Genomic DNA, 15,687 nt, shown 5'->3' on the forward strand with positions numbered 1-15,687 from the left:
ATTGGGCCTTGGCCCTCATTCCCCCTTCTAACTATAATCCTTTCCCCACATACACCCCAAGTTCAGGCGTCCATGCCTCTCTGATAAATCCTGAGGTAAGACGTGACTATCCACTTGTGCCTTGCTTTGATGCCCTTCGTTTGAACCTTTGTTCTGAACATTGAGGCCCACACTGTGCTTTAGGCACAGGCTCGAGTACGTGGCCCAGACTGTTTGTGACGTATCAGAGGGTTTCTAATTTACAAATGGATTTTGTTCCCCAGAAAAATCTATTCCTTAGATAACAATTGAGTTACAGGAACAAACATTTCAGAATTGACATTTAATTGTAGCTGGGCTCTCACGTCAGCCTACAAAAAGCCTACTTGATATGAAAGGCACCAGCCATGAGAGGTACTGCCCCCAAGCATTAGTTCAGCTCTGACGAAAACTGCTTCTGTGGAGAAATGGAATCTGGGTTCTAACGAGCACTTCCAGGCCCAAGTCCCTGAGCTGCAGCAGGAACTTCATTGCCTTCTAATGAGAGCAGGTGGAGTCAGAAGGGCACTGGAATACAAAGAGTTTATTACAGTTGGAGAAGGAATAAAAGGGCTAGAAGCACATTGACCTCAGCTATTGGTACAGAAACTGGGGAGTGGGGAGCTCAGCTGAGGGAGAAGGAGGGAGAGAGAAACTCTGTGTTGAGAACCCTCATTTCTGGGCTGTCAGTGCCATTGGTAGAGAGACGGGGAACTAACATGACCCAAGATATTGACAGGGGGATTTGTATCAAATCCGGGACAGGACAAATCTGGGACCGAACCAACATTATGCAGAAAAGAGATACAAGGAGTGCTAAAAACCTATGCAGATTATGCCCAGAATCTCCTTTGAAGAAATAGTTCCCTACTCCCCACCCATATCCATAGGCATGTCATTCCAGTCAAATGAAGGGCCTTTCTTCCTCCCAGGAATTGGATTTTAAGATGGGAGATTTGAGGCACTCTCAGTATACCTGGATGTAAAATACAAAACTTCGGGGACTACGTGTTGGCATGTTCTGCCATGTGGCCACGGATCAGAGAAAACTGGCATGCAGCAGAGAAGTCATGGCTTCAATCATTCAGTGAAGGGGTAAAGGGAAGGCAGAAGAAGGGAACTAATGTTTCACCAGAGTGTACGTGCTAAACAGGAGATTACACAGAGGCTGCAGAGAAACCCAGACAGACGATGGCTCAGGAACCGGTGATAGCAGTCAGTAGGAGGAATAATTTGGTTGTGATGATTAATGAGGAGCCAGGCTCCAAGGACATACCTTGGCTGTTTGGGATGCCTATCCAGGGACCCCAGGGACCCCAGTCCTACCACCACTAAAGAGAGTTTTTCTTCTCTTTCTGAATGCAGCAGACCTAAGAGAACCTCGGTGGTGACCTCTGAGGATTAGTAATTTGTTGTTTTCTATATGCATATAAGAAATACTAACCACCCAGTTTGAATAGCCATAGTGCTGCAAAGCAAACCAGTGGTCAGTGCTAAGGAAGACAGCACCTGAGACAGACCCCCAACAGTCCTCAGGGTCCATGAAGCACCTGGCATAACATTATGCACAATTGAGTGCTCAGTTAATACTTCATGGTTTAATTGATGAACCGTCTCTTACACAACTAGGATCTTCTGTCAGCTTCAAAGACACACCATCATCCCTGTGATACACAATAACACATTATACTAACAAGACTACAGAACAATAATATAATCAGTGATGGACACTGCCATGTCTCACAAAAATGAAGCCAAATTGTAATTAACAAACTCAGTGACTCAAGTGGAATATAATATTTCTAAGCATTTGTGATTTAAGAGCACTACAAATGCAATCGTTTTTACGTCTCTAAATCGATAGTACTCACAACAATGTCGGCTTCAGTAAAATTTCATGGTGAAGGGAGAAGGATAGAGAGTTAGAAACATCAATGAGAGAGAAACAAAAACTAAGATGGCGGCATAGGTAAACACCGGGAAATTGTCGCCTCACACAACAATTGAAAATTACCGCAAAGGACTGAGCAAACATCATCCAGAACAACAGAAAGGCTGGCTGAGTGTAAATTCTACAACTAGAAGGAAAGAGAAGCACACTGAGAGCCAGAGGCGCTGCGGAGGTGAAGTGCAGAGGTACGGCGGCTCGCGCGCGCGAGGAAAGGGGGTGGCACCTTCGGACGCGGCTGTCTTTTTGAATCACAAACTCCCGACTGCTCTGAACTCCAGTTCCGGGAAGTCTCTGGGGACCCAGGTCTCATACGGGGAGAAGCTGGTCTGTCCGGCAGTGGGCGAACTTGAAGGCGGCTTTCCCTCAGAGGTGCTTGCAGCAATTAGCGGGTCACTGAGACCCGCGACTCCGGGCGGAGAATCAGCCATAGCTCCCTGATCCGCCCTTTGATTCCCTGAGACCCCGCCCCACCCAGGCTGCAGCAGAGGCTTTTGCATGTGAATGTACCTAACTGCAGCCCAGCCAGGCAGACCCGGAACTTCCAAGAGAAGGCCCAAGGCCCCGCAGCGGCTTGCATTGCTTCACAGCTGAGCCTCTTCGTGGCTCCTGCTGTGTGGCCTCAGGCAGAGGCTTAATTAGCACCTCCTTAGATCCAGGAGCCACTGTACCCAGTGGTCAGAGGGGGACCATCCAGATTGCAACTCCTCAGATCCATAAGGGACACACTCAGGGAGCAGACTCAGTGAGCACCAAAGCCCCACTGAAGCAAGTCTTGCCCCAGAAGGGTGTCTTCAGCACAGAAGTTCTTCCACTTTAGACACAGCTGATTCTCACAGCCAATTGGTCTGGAGGTCAATTCCTCCCAGTGATTCTACAACAACCAAGGCACCAAGAGTGCACCAAGAGTGTCCACCCCAGGTAACTGGGGAGGCTGAGCTACTGGGCCCTACAGGACACCTGGCGCGCAGGGCCACTCTATCAACACAGGGAAGCTGCCAAAATGCGGAGACAAAGAAACAGGTCACAAATGGCAGAAATGGAGGAAAGCAAACGATCGGATATAGAGTTCAAGGCCACGTTTATAAGGTTTTTCAAGAATTTTATGGAAACCGCCGATAAATTTAATGAATCCCTCAATAAGTATAGTGAGACCATGGAGGACATGAAAAAGGACCAACTAGAAATTAAGCATACACTGACTGAAATAAAGAATAATTTACAGAGATCCAGCAGCAGACAAGAGGATCCCAAGAATCAAGTCAAAGATTTGAAATTCAAAGAAACAAAAAATACCCAACCGAAAAAGAAAAAAGAAAAGAGATTCCAAAAATATGAAGATAGTGTAAGGAACCTCTGGGACAACTTCAAGCGTACCAACATCAGAATTATAGGGGTACCAGAAGGAGAGAGAGGGCAAGATATTGAAAACCTTTTTGAAGAAATAATGACAGAAAACTTCCCATACCTGGTGAAAGAAATGAACTTACAAGTCCAGGAAGCGCAGAGAACCCCAAACAAAAGGAATCCAAAGAGGACCACACCAAGACACATCATAATTAAAATGCCAAGAGCAAAAGATAAAGAGAGAATCTTAAAAGCAGCAAGAGAAAGACAGTCAGTTACCTACAAGGGCGTACCCATACGACTGTCAGCTGATTTCTCAACAGAAACCATGCAGGCCAGAAGAGAGTGGCAAGAAATATTCAAAGTGATGAATAGCAAGAACCTGCAACCAAGATTACTTTATCCAGCAAAGCTATCATTCAGAATAGAAGGTCAGATAAAGAGCTTCACAGATAAGAAAAAGCTAAAGGAGTTCATCACCACCAAACCAGCATTATATGAAATGCTGAAAGGTATTCTTTAAGAAGAGGAAGAAGAAAAAGGAACTCTGACCATTTGCCACAGCATGGATGGAACTGGAGAGCGGATAAATACCACATGATCTCACTCATTTGTGGAATATAATGAACAACATAAGCTGATGACTGTCAGGACTTGGAGGGAAAGTAGGGGAGGGTGGGAAAGATCAACCAAAGGACTTATATGCAAGCATATAGGCCTAATCAATGGACATGGACAACGGGGGGGTGAGGGCATGAGCGGGGGGGGGAGGGGTAGAGGGTAACGTGGGGACAAGGACACATGTGTAATATCTTAATCAATAAAAAATGTATTAAAAAAAAATGATAGAGAAACATCAATCAGCTGCCCCCTGCACAACAAGGTACATGCCCCCGACCGGAGTCAAACCTGGGACCCTTCAGTCCACAGGCCAACGCTCTATCCACTGAGCCAAACTGGTTAGGCAAATTTCATGGTACTCTTGACTAATGTGGCAAGACAACCCAAGAGAAAATTTGACTGTGTTTCATGTTTCTCCAGTCTCAAGACAAAACAATGAGAGAGATTACCCCAAATTCCCTGTCCCCATCCTGACCTATCTCATTTTAATAATATACACAATGAGGAAAGTTGAGCTCTCTCTGCAGGAGAGCTATGTTAGGAGAATTTGGTTTCTGAAAACCTTAGCAACAAGCATAATTGTCCAGGAAGGGTAAGGTACTAAGCGTGGAGAGGAAAAGGATGGCCTGACCCAACACCAGACTAAGGAACGAATGACAGTTACCAATGGCCTCACATTGCCTACAACAAGGCAGAAAGTGGCTATTTTGTTGATGGGTAGTACATGAACGCCAGGAGCCATTGAGACTGCCCCAGTAACTGGGCGAGCAGATCTGCCACCTTTAAATAGACCTACTGCCTAGAACAGTGGCACCTGCATTGGCGTGAACACCAGAGCAGGGGCATCGCTAGCACCTTGGACGCCAGTAGCAATCATTAACTTCACATCCTTATCTCCATTGGCCAGACTTTAAAAAAAATTAACCACATAATAATAACTTTTTTCTTGATTTATTTCTTAGTTGTAAAAGAGTTAATAATATAAAATATAAATTTCTAACTTACTAGTAAAACGTATGCAAACTCAGTAGGATATTTCATTTAGGAACTAAAAGGCACTAACCAAACAAAAATATTATCTGCAATTTTCATTCTAATTCACTGCTTTAAATTTTAAATACAAAATTAGGAGTTGTCATATAAGGAGAACTGAAATAACTGAAGTTCTATTGTTTCATCTTTATAATGAGTGTTTTATCTTTACTTGTTTTGAGTTGAATCTACTGTTTACATGCAGGAATAGGTAGCACACAGGGCTTCCTTCAAATGATTCCTAATCTTCAGGAACTCATAGCTAAACAAATGTGTATGACGATGGGTCCCTGGCAGAGGTGGGGGTGATGGGCAGGGAAGAACTGAATAACTAATGGTTCTTCTAACTGAAGTCCGTGTAGAATAAAGTATTTTTAAAGGATATTTAAGAAAAAGTTCCAATTTGTAGTTTACATATATTATTAAAACTCAATAGTATTCACAGCAAATGTTGAATATTTATACCCATAAAAATTTGTTTTTCACAGTGGAATATCTATCACTGTTTAAAATTGCCAGTGTGTGGTGATAATAAAAAGCAGAGCAACTTTTTAATCAGCATTATTTTTGTACGTAATTACTTACAAAATGCACCCCCTTATTGCCTGTCCCTGAGCAGACTGTTCCTACCATCCCACTCGTAGTACTTACAAATTATTTGAAATTGCACAATATTTCCAGGACACTTGCTGTGCTGGGGGAATAGCAAAAGGCCTCCCAAAGTACAACTGAGATTAAATTCCCCACCAGTTACACTGGTGCTTGTATCAGATTTCATTTGATTTTAAGGAATGATTTTCACCTGTGTGCTGTAAGGTAAATTTGTATCAGTTATAATACTATAATAAATATGGCCATAGCATAACTCATATAAGTAATATAGTACATGATTAAACATTTGATTTTTCTAAATAAAAATATCTAAGCAGCCCTACCTGGTTTTGCTCAGTGGATAGAGCATCGGCCTGTGGACTAAAGGGTCCTGGGTTCGATTCCGGTCAAGGGCACATGCCCAGGTTGTGGGCTCTATCCCTAGTAGGAGGTGTGCAGGAGGCAGCCAATCAATGATTCTCTCTCATCATTGATGTTTCTATCTCTCTCTCCCTTCCTCTCTGAAATCAATAAAAATATATTTTTTAAAAAATCTAAGCATCCTCAGGTGTATTTTTTCCTGGCAAAATATGGGAAGAGGTGGTCAAATTTTCAAAAATTTATGAACTTAGTAACAATGTTTTTCTAGATAATTCTATTACCAGAAAATCTTATATAGGTATGGTAAAAAAACAAAACAAAACAAAGAAAACACAAACTTTTATATTTTCCCTCTCCAAGTTGTTAGTCATTAAAAGTGTTCCAGGCTTGAAAATTGTTCAGACTGTGTTTTCCCAGGTTGCACCATTCTAGAAGCAAAGAGATGTCATATAAATAGTAACTAAAAGCATTTCTTTGACTCAGATCCACCCACTGTCTCAGCACTTCCAGTCACTTTCTGTCTCCCAATTACCTGCATTTATTTATAGGTGAATTCAGGAGGTAAGTAATTTTTGTAGATAAGCTTCTTGGCTTTCATCAACTCAGAGATCCCTACTGCCTCTCCCCTCCACAAAAGCTTTAGAGTCTTCTAAGGCCACCTATGCTGCCACAATGGCCCTTTGCTTCCACTGAGCTCACCCATGTCGCCTCCACAAAGCTGTTGCTGTCACTGCTGTTGCCATAGCCAGTACTGGTGCAGTGTCTGGTTTAGACTTGACTCTACACTCATTTGAATATTGGTAGCAGCACTTGAAATTACAACCAAAGCTAAGAGGATGGGCAGGAAGAAAACAAGGAAAGAATGTTCCCCCAGGAAGCATGACGAATCTGAGATGGCCAAGAGGCAGCCTCAGATCCCAGAGTATAGGAACCAAGATCATTTCTCCTGGTAGGAGCATCCCTGCCCCCCAAGGTACCCAGACTTTCAGACCAGCGGAGCCTATCCCCAGTCCTTGATTCTCAGATCTTCATAACCTAGCAGAGAGAGCGAGAGAGGCAGAATCTTTGAGTAAATGCTGGTTCAGACTAGTTTCTCCAGCCATACATGTCAAACAGAACCTTGGTAAATTGACTAGCAATTTTGTCCTTGGGGACTACTGGTTCCATGGACCAAAGCTAAAGATCTAGATGTATTAGGCTACCCCACTTGTACCACTCTATGGGACTCATTGCTGTGGACCACCCATTCTCACCATGTTTAACAGCCTCAATCAGAGCAGTACCTCTGCCATCCTTATACTAAACTCCAAGAACACAAGCAAGTTTCACTTTAATCTAAGAAAAGAAGGAAAGATGAATTACTCTTTATAACTATACCTGATTCCTAGTGAATGCTAAATGAAGGAGAGCCTTTTCAGTTTTTTGGGAGTGGAAAGGGTAGCTTAAACAGTGACTATAAAAGCAGGTTAATAGCCGAACCCGGTTTGGCTCAGTGGATGGGGCTTCGGCCTGCGTACTGAAGGGTCCCAGGTTCGATTCCAGTCAAGGGCATGTGCCTGGGTTGCGGGCACATCCCCAGTGGGAGATGTGCAGAAGGCGGCTGATCGATGTTTCTCTCTCATCGATGTTTCTGACTCTCTATCTCTCTCCCTTCCTCTCTGTAAAAAATCAATAAAATATATTTTAAAAAAAAAACTTTTTTTAAAAAAAAAGCAGTTTAATAATGACGAAGTGTAGGTTACTGCAGTGAGAGAAAACGCTTTAGAAAGTAGTACACTGACAAATGGAATGCTAATTAAACTGCCTCCTCAAATGATGAAGAGACTCTTTTCCCTCTCCCCACATCCTGAGATGTCCAGGGAAAGAGGAGGGTCGGAAATCAGTCGCTTGGTTGTGTTATAATACAGTAACCTTGTCTCATTTCTGGCCCAACCCAGGTACTAAAGGAAGACTGAGGCCCTTAAGAGTTGGGAAAGACCCTTCTCTCAGCTCAAGTCATGAGTGTTACTTAGTGTGATGTGCTTTCCATGGAACATTTGTATCATTTGTTGGTAGGTGATAGCCACCACTTTCCAGTAAAGTGCTATTTGTCTTCACAGTCACTGTCTAGGTCCCTCAACTCTACCATGTTCAGCCATGTCCTCACAGGAGAGCACCAACTTTCCCAACGTCTAGACACAGTGATACTCATCCAAAGGAGAAGGGTGTAATCAGCCGTGTCTGCCGGGCCATGAGTCCTGAGCCCTTTTAGCTTATTCCTGGGCCAGAATGCTCACCAGGTACAATCAGGTCTTGGATGAAATCTGACACCTCTTTCTACACCAGACTGTGAACTCTGAGTTTGCCAGCTGGTTCTACCCTGCAGCTTTTCCAGAAGGGAGCCTACTCTTGGGCCAGGCACCCTTCCTCCATCAGGATGCTGAAGGTCCCAGGGTGGATCCCAGCCTCTTAGGGAAGGGGCACTCTGGGGATTTTGACAAAAAGCAACAATAATATATATAAATATAAAAAGTAAATAATGTGTAATTTTATACATATAAAATATACATGGACAGTATATGTGTGCATACAAAATACATAATTTAAAACTATAAAGATGAATATCCTTCCACAAATTACTGGAGGAGTCTGGGAGCAGAAAAGAAAATGTGGTGTGTAGTATACGGGTTGAGAAACCAGAGTCACATTGCAGTGGTGCAATTCCTACTCTGCCTCTTACGTAGGTTAAGAGGTTTAAGCTATCGGACCTTAACCTCTCTGTGCCTCAGTTTCCTAACCTCTGAAGAAGAGATACCCATAGTTTCTACGTCCAAGTACAGCATGAGAATCAAGTGAGACAATATATGTGAAGTGTGCATGGCAGCACTTGGTGGTACGTAAAGAATGATCAATAAATGATAACTGTTAGCATTCAGTTCGTCTGTATGTGGTTGGGATCCTTTGATGGGAAGGAAGAGGGAACCACTCTGCTTTACCTGGTAATGAGGGGGTGTTATAAGGCCACACCTGGAAATAGGTACAATAAGTGTTGGATGCTTCCCTAGCCACATTGCTGATCTCCCCCCAGCGCATTTGGGGTGTGCAGGCGTCCCCATTGCCACTGTGCATATGAATGAGGCTCCGTAGCCTGCAGTCTGACAATGCTGCTGTCGCTGATTCTGTGTCCAGCTATCAAGTTAGTCACATGGCTTTAATCGAATGTGTGCTTTAGTAAAGACATTTGCAGTAGAAGCTGCTCTGGAATTTATAGCACAGGAATCAGCCTCTAAACCGCTCTTTGGCCAGAGAGCAGGGTACTTACACACCAACTGCCCCAAATAGTGTCATGTTTCTCCTCTTCCTGTGGCTTATCCAAGAAGGAATGTCAAAGTGGGCACAGTGTTTGTTAGGCTACTTCTGGTTATAACAGAAAACCAACTCAAAGAGGTTTAAACAATAAAGGCAATGAATGGCCTCATGTAACAACAACCTGATGGGGTTGGCTGGTCCCGTGACTCAGTGTGGAGAAAAGACTCAGTTTCCTTCTGCCTCTCTGCCTGGCACCTTCAGTGCCCTCTTCCCCCCAAGGCAGATTCCCATCTTGGTTCTGGATGGCTGTCCGCCAGCTGCGCTTTCCTACTGCCAGGAGGAGACAGACAGCTTGTTCTAGCATTCAAGCAGGAGTTTGAAACTCACCCAGGTTCAACATACTTAGGGCCTATCCTTAACCCTCGAACCAATGATTGCAGCCAATCAGCTGGAGGCTGTCCCTGGTGCTGGGGGGGAGGGCCACCACTTCTGAGAAACTAATATAGGGATAACCTTAGAAAGAAGGGAGGAATGGGTGGATGCAGCAACAAATACCCATTATAGGCATGATGTGGTTTGGAAATTGTGAAGGGTTATCCATCTGGAGGTCCTCTGACCTTAGCTATGTGTTCCCAAAGAGTAAGTGACAGCTGCCATGTGGAATATGTTAAGGACTTTGATCCCAGAAATGGGGCACTCAGAAGACTCCAGGAATATCCAGCTCTCCTGGAGACTGCTACCTGAAGAATACAGCACCGCTCTAGGGACAGGGTTTTTTATCAGTCCTTCGGCAGCGAGAGCTCATTAACACCCAACCACCACCATTAGATTCACTCAGTAAGTCTCCTCTCTGCTTCTCACCTCCTTTTATTGACAACAAGTCATTTCACTCCTTTTGGTCTTTCATATGTTTATGCATATGTTCTGCTGCCTTATAGCTTGTAAACCATGATTTCAGCTTCCTCATGACCCCTGCTTCCTTGTGGTGTCACTGTGTGTGTCCTTTCAGATTCTCCTCTAACCCAGTAATTGCTCAATTCTATCAGTTTCAGGGAGCTACATGGTGAGAAAATCCTATGGCTGGGCTTTGAAAACTGACAAAGGCTTGGAGAGAAAAAAGAAAACCATGATACTTTTTGGATAGAAAAACATAACATGAAGATGTTTCTGGGGCAGGAAGAAGACTGATTAGCCAGAGCAGGAGAGCCTGCTAGAGATGATCAAGAGAGCAATAACGTTGGAAAGTCGAGTGGCACTGATTATAGAAGTTTTGGAAAATAAGGGTCTATTGAAGGCTTTTGAGCAGATCACTCATCCGTCCTCTTCATTATTTCTATATCCACGTCAACTTTGTTTGAACTCTTATTTTGCTTCTACCCAATAGCAGATATTTCTGGTTGCTAATTGCTCCCCATTTGTTCTATCATGCCAGTTTTGGGTGAACCTGGTGAGCTAGTGATGAGAAGGAAGGAACAGCACTCACCTTTGAGACACAACACTGGCCATTGTCCTATGGTTAAGTTAGATCAGCAATTCTCAAACCCAACAGACTCAATGTTCATTTTATAAGAACTATTTCTGTAATTCTTCTTTTACTATCTTGAATAAAATTTGCCTGTAATATGATGGATCTACATACATAATTATAATAGACTAGAGGCCCGGTGCACAAAAATTTGTGCACTCAGGTAGGGTCCCTCAGCCCGGCCTGTGCCCTCGCATAGTCTGGGACCCCTCAGGGGATGACCACCTGCTGGTTTAGGCAGCTCCTCTGGCAGCCTGGGAGCCCTCGGGGGATTTGCACGTTTCTCTTTTATTAGATTAGATCATGGTGTGTTTTTTCTTGCCATCATTAACCATTGTAACTGTTGCTTATGTATTAAAGTTCTATTCCTGCTAAGTCTAGAAGCAGCCTCAGAATTCTTCTCACCATTCATCTTAAGTCTGATGCTTAGTTGATCAGAATTAATACCTGAGATGAAGCCTCTTACTGCAGATGTATCCCAGAATGTATGGCATCCTCTTTGCTTTATGATCCAGCTAATAATACATTGCCTCAATCATGTTGATTGAGGTCATTTTTCCCCTTGCAGTTTCTAGTAGTAGATTACCATCTACTGCCTAGGAAGAAAAATTGACTGTCTCCATGTAGATCGCAAAATAAGGCATTTTTCTCATCAATAAAATTTCATTCTTTCAGCATGAGTAATTTTGTCGACAACGTTTTGAGGCAGTAACAGTTTATAACAAATTGAGTGAATTATTTTTCCAGGTACTGTGCTGTGTCATACACAGATTTCATTTTATCTTTGCAACAACTCTATACAGTAGGTACTATAATGACACAGATGAGAACACTGAGGTATAGAGAGATCAGGTAACTTGACCAGTAAAACCCAAAAGTGGCTGAGTCTCATTTCAAATCCATGAGCCTTGGCATTTAACCATTACACTTCATTCAATATTGTGCTAAATCCTGTTCTTACTGGCTCACAAATTTTCAGGAATTTTTTAAGGTGGTTGTTAAACATGTTCATTATTAAAAATTAAGTTATATAATCTTAAAAGTGAATAAATTACATTAAAACCAAAGGAAATACATACTCTAAATTCATCACTCCTCAATTATTTACTACACTTTACTGTTCTGACTCTTGACATTATTTATATCTTTTGGGTCTTTCTGGTAGAATATAATAGTGTATTACTGCATGTTTCTCCTCAGCTCTGCATTTAGTGGCATCATATTAGCAGCTGAAATCAGCCTTGGATGGAGAATTTATGCCACAGAAATTGGCCGACAGTATAAATCAGAGTTTTGTTTTCTTTGATTGAGAGCCAGTTGTTAAACATTTATCAGCACAACACTGACCACATTGGTGATGGTCGTCTTGTCAGAATGTGTTAGATTATGCAGATGAAAACCTATTTAAACAGACTTGATGTAGATATTTTCAAAGATGGAAGAATGGTCCCTGTCAACTATGTTAGTTGATTCATATCTTCACTAATTGTCATCATTGCAAAGTTTTCAGTCCCCATATGGATTGCTGGATATAATAGGTCCCTGTCCTTTGTAGCCTTTGTTACCTTAAGGACTCTAGTTTTCCATTTATATGTTTAAGTACCAGCCTTATCGGCTTAAAAATGTAAGCTTTTAACACTGCTCTGTTCCATATCCTTCTGGTGAAAAGTGGAGTTGGTTTGAGGCACAGGAGAGAAATTCAGAAGGGGAATATTGAAGTAATGACTGCAGTGGGAGAAGAGGGAACCTATTTCCCAGGCCACAAGCGCTGACGCCCTGGACCACAGGGCTGGCAGCTTCTCTGGGTGGCTGCAGCCTGGGACCTCCGGGCGGGTGGCTTGTCCATCTCCTGGGCCGCAGCCAGCCGCAGGCGCTGGCGCCTGGACCACAGGTGGGCGGCTTCTCCGTGTCCCCTGTGATGCAGTGTGGGCAGCTTCTCTGGCTGGCTACAGCCTGGGATCATGGGCAGGTGGCTTTTTCGTCTCCTAGGCTGCAGCCAGCCTCAGGCACTGGGGCCCGGCTTCTCAGTCTTCCCGGGGACATAGGGCAGGCAGATGTGGGGCAGGTGGCTTCTCCAGCCTGCTGCAGCCTGGGATCACGGGGCAGGCAGCTTCTCTGGCCGGTTGCGGCCTGAGATCACGGGCAGGCGGCTTTTCTGGCCTGCTGAGGCCTGGGATCACGGGGCAGGAGGCTTCTTCGTCTCCCAGGCCGCAGCCAGCCTCAGGCGCTGGAGCCTGACTTCTCTGTCTCCCCTGACTTCTGCGTCTCTAATAGGCCTGGAGCGGCCAGAGCCGGGATGCTTGCATGGTAGCTGTGGCTGCAACGCAAGTATCCCGGCTCTGGCCTCTACCATCTTTGTTGGGTTAATGTGCATATCTCTGGATTGGTTGGTGGGTGTGGCTGGTGGGCGTGGCTGGTGGGTGTGGCTTGGGTTTAGCGAAGGCACAATCAATTTGCATGTTTGTCTATTATTAAGTAAGATGAACCATGTTTCTTCAAATCCATATGATGAAGTCTTTGCCTCAGTACCTTAGAATATATCCATATTTGGAGATAAGATGTTTACAGAGGTAATTAAGTCAAAATGGGTGGGCCCTTGAACCATTATAACTGTCCCTCACAAGAAGAGGAAATTTGGGAACAAACACAAAGGGAGGAAAGACAATGTGAAGACCCAGGGAGAAGACAGCCCTCTGTAAGCCATGAAGAAAGGCCGGGAGCAGATTCGTCCTTTACAGCCCTCAGAAAGAAACAGCCCTGAACACCTTGATCTCAGACTCGTAGCTTACATTACTATGAGAAAATAAATCTCTGTTGTTTAAGCCTCCCAGCCTGTGGTTATGGCAGCCCTCGCAAAGTAGTACACTAATGATAAATACGAATGACTTTTCTATAATGTAAAGAAGAAATAAATGGAATATGATTTACAATAAAATATGTATTTCCATTTGTGAGTGCTCAAGCACATCTATACCAAACATTTACACCACTATTGTGCATGCAACCAGCTATAAGTCACTGTGGAGTGACAGTTCAAATGCAGGCTGACACAGATGGCTTGCAGTATTGAAGACTCAAGTACAAAATCTCGAGCAGCATTACTATTGGTACATCATTTTCTGAAAGAATGAAAAACACTTGGTAAAATGCCAAATGAAACAATCAACAATCTTCCCGCAATTTAAATGGTAGTTACATTCCTGGAAAATTCAAGAACTACGTTGTATTTATTGTAACACAGGAACAGGTGCTAGGGGTAGATAATTATAAATAGGTTTTTCAACTACATAAATGTCCCATGGAACATTTGAAAGTCACAGCAGTTCTTCATTTTTTTCTGTACATGTTGCAGGATGTCAGGATGTTTAGCATCCCTGGCCCACACCCATCTCAATCATCGTGACAACCAATAATGTCCCCCAGCTTCCAAAATATTCCCTAAGTGTTCCCTAAAGGGGAGTACCACTTTTGTTGAGAATCAGTGAGATAGAAGAAAATAAAAGATGCAATCAATTTGTGGTTAACTTTTGGGTTATGGGTGTTGGTCCAGCCCTACCCCCACTCCCTGACAGAACCACTCCTGCCTGGAGGCAAAGGCCTGGGGACTAGGTGACGTGGGACCACACAGCAGGCAAATCAAGCAAGTGGTATACATCTTCTGAACTGGTATTGTTGAAAGCCAGCCTTGACCTTGACCTTAAGCCTTGGTGCAGAAAAAGGCTCCTTTGCTTAGACTTCAGAGGCCTGAAGGTATTTGAAGCTTGGTACTGGCTAGCAGTGGGCCTGCCTTTCTCTCTGTGTGTTGCTAAGAGTGCTGCTGTAATTACAGAGACAGGTGTGAGCCAGTGCACAGCCACATAGAAGCATCCTGACTAATCCTATTGTTCATTTCCCTGCCCTTGTTCCTGGACTATTGACCATTCATTGTGGGAGAAAATCACATGAACCAACAAGTTGGTTCCACCAGAAAGCCATGATCTCTAACTATAACTGGAACAGTGCACTCAAACCTTTGCTCCACTCTGCTTCACCCAGGCATGCTTCCGGCTGTGCTTACCCTCAGCCTTCCCATTCTCTTCAAGCAGTCAAATTCCACCTTGTTGTTATGCTCTCTAGAAGACTTTTGTACCTTTTACCACCATCATTGTCCTGAAGGGCTTCCCTCCTTCTCACCTCAAAATTTATTTTCCTCTTGTGTAAGAGGAAGCAAAGTCCTTTGTTGCCTAAACTGCCTGTTCGACCCCCCCGCCCCCGCCTTCCCAGGGAACCTGCTCCATTGATTAAAGAGCTTCAGTTTTTCCCTTTCAACTGCCTTCTCCCCTCCCCTTTGCCTGAAGATGTGCTCGATGAGTCAGAACCCTTCTGTGGCAAGCTGTAGAATACAACTTCAATGCACTTTAGCCAGAAAGGGGATGTTATTCCAAGGAATCCAGGATGTCTCAAGAAACCCAATGGTAGGAATGCCATGGTGTCAGGAAAGGACTTGAACATGAACTGTGCAGCCATCAGCAGTCTTTCCACCGTACTTTTCTGCTCCTCTTAGTTTGCTCCATGTTGTACACTCACTTCTTGTGGCTTCATATCCTCAAGGCAGAATTCCAGTTCCAGGAGCAAGAACCGTACTTGACTAATTTGGATCAGGTTCAGTTTGCTGTCAAGTCCAGCTAAAATAGCTTAACAGGGACCAGATGTACCCTGCTGCCCGAAACAAGTGAATCCATAAAATATAGGAGCACTGGGTTTTGAACATGGATACCAGGAGGTGGAGGACAGTGATCCCCAAAAGTGAAAACAGGAGGTGAGCCTTATGGTTGCCTCAACTTGCTGCCTGGAGAGTTTCCAGGCTGCAGCACAGGTTGGGGAACCCGAGAGGAGCCCTGTAGTCTCCCTGAGTTGAGAAAACAGACCTGGGAGTGTGAGCAAGACACGGTGGCTA

The sequence above is a fragment of the Myotis myotis genome, unplaced genomic scaffold, assembly GCF_014108235.1.
Source record: "Myotis myotis isolate mMyoMyo1 unplaced genomic scaffold, mMyoMyo1.p scaffold_m19_p_5, whole genome shotgun sequence".
NCBI lineage: Eukaryota > Metazoa > Chordata > Mammalia > Chiroptera > Vespertilionidae > Myotis > Myotis myotis.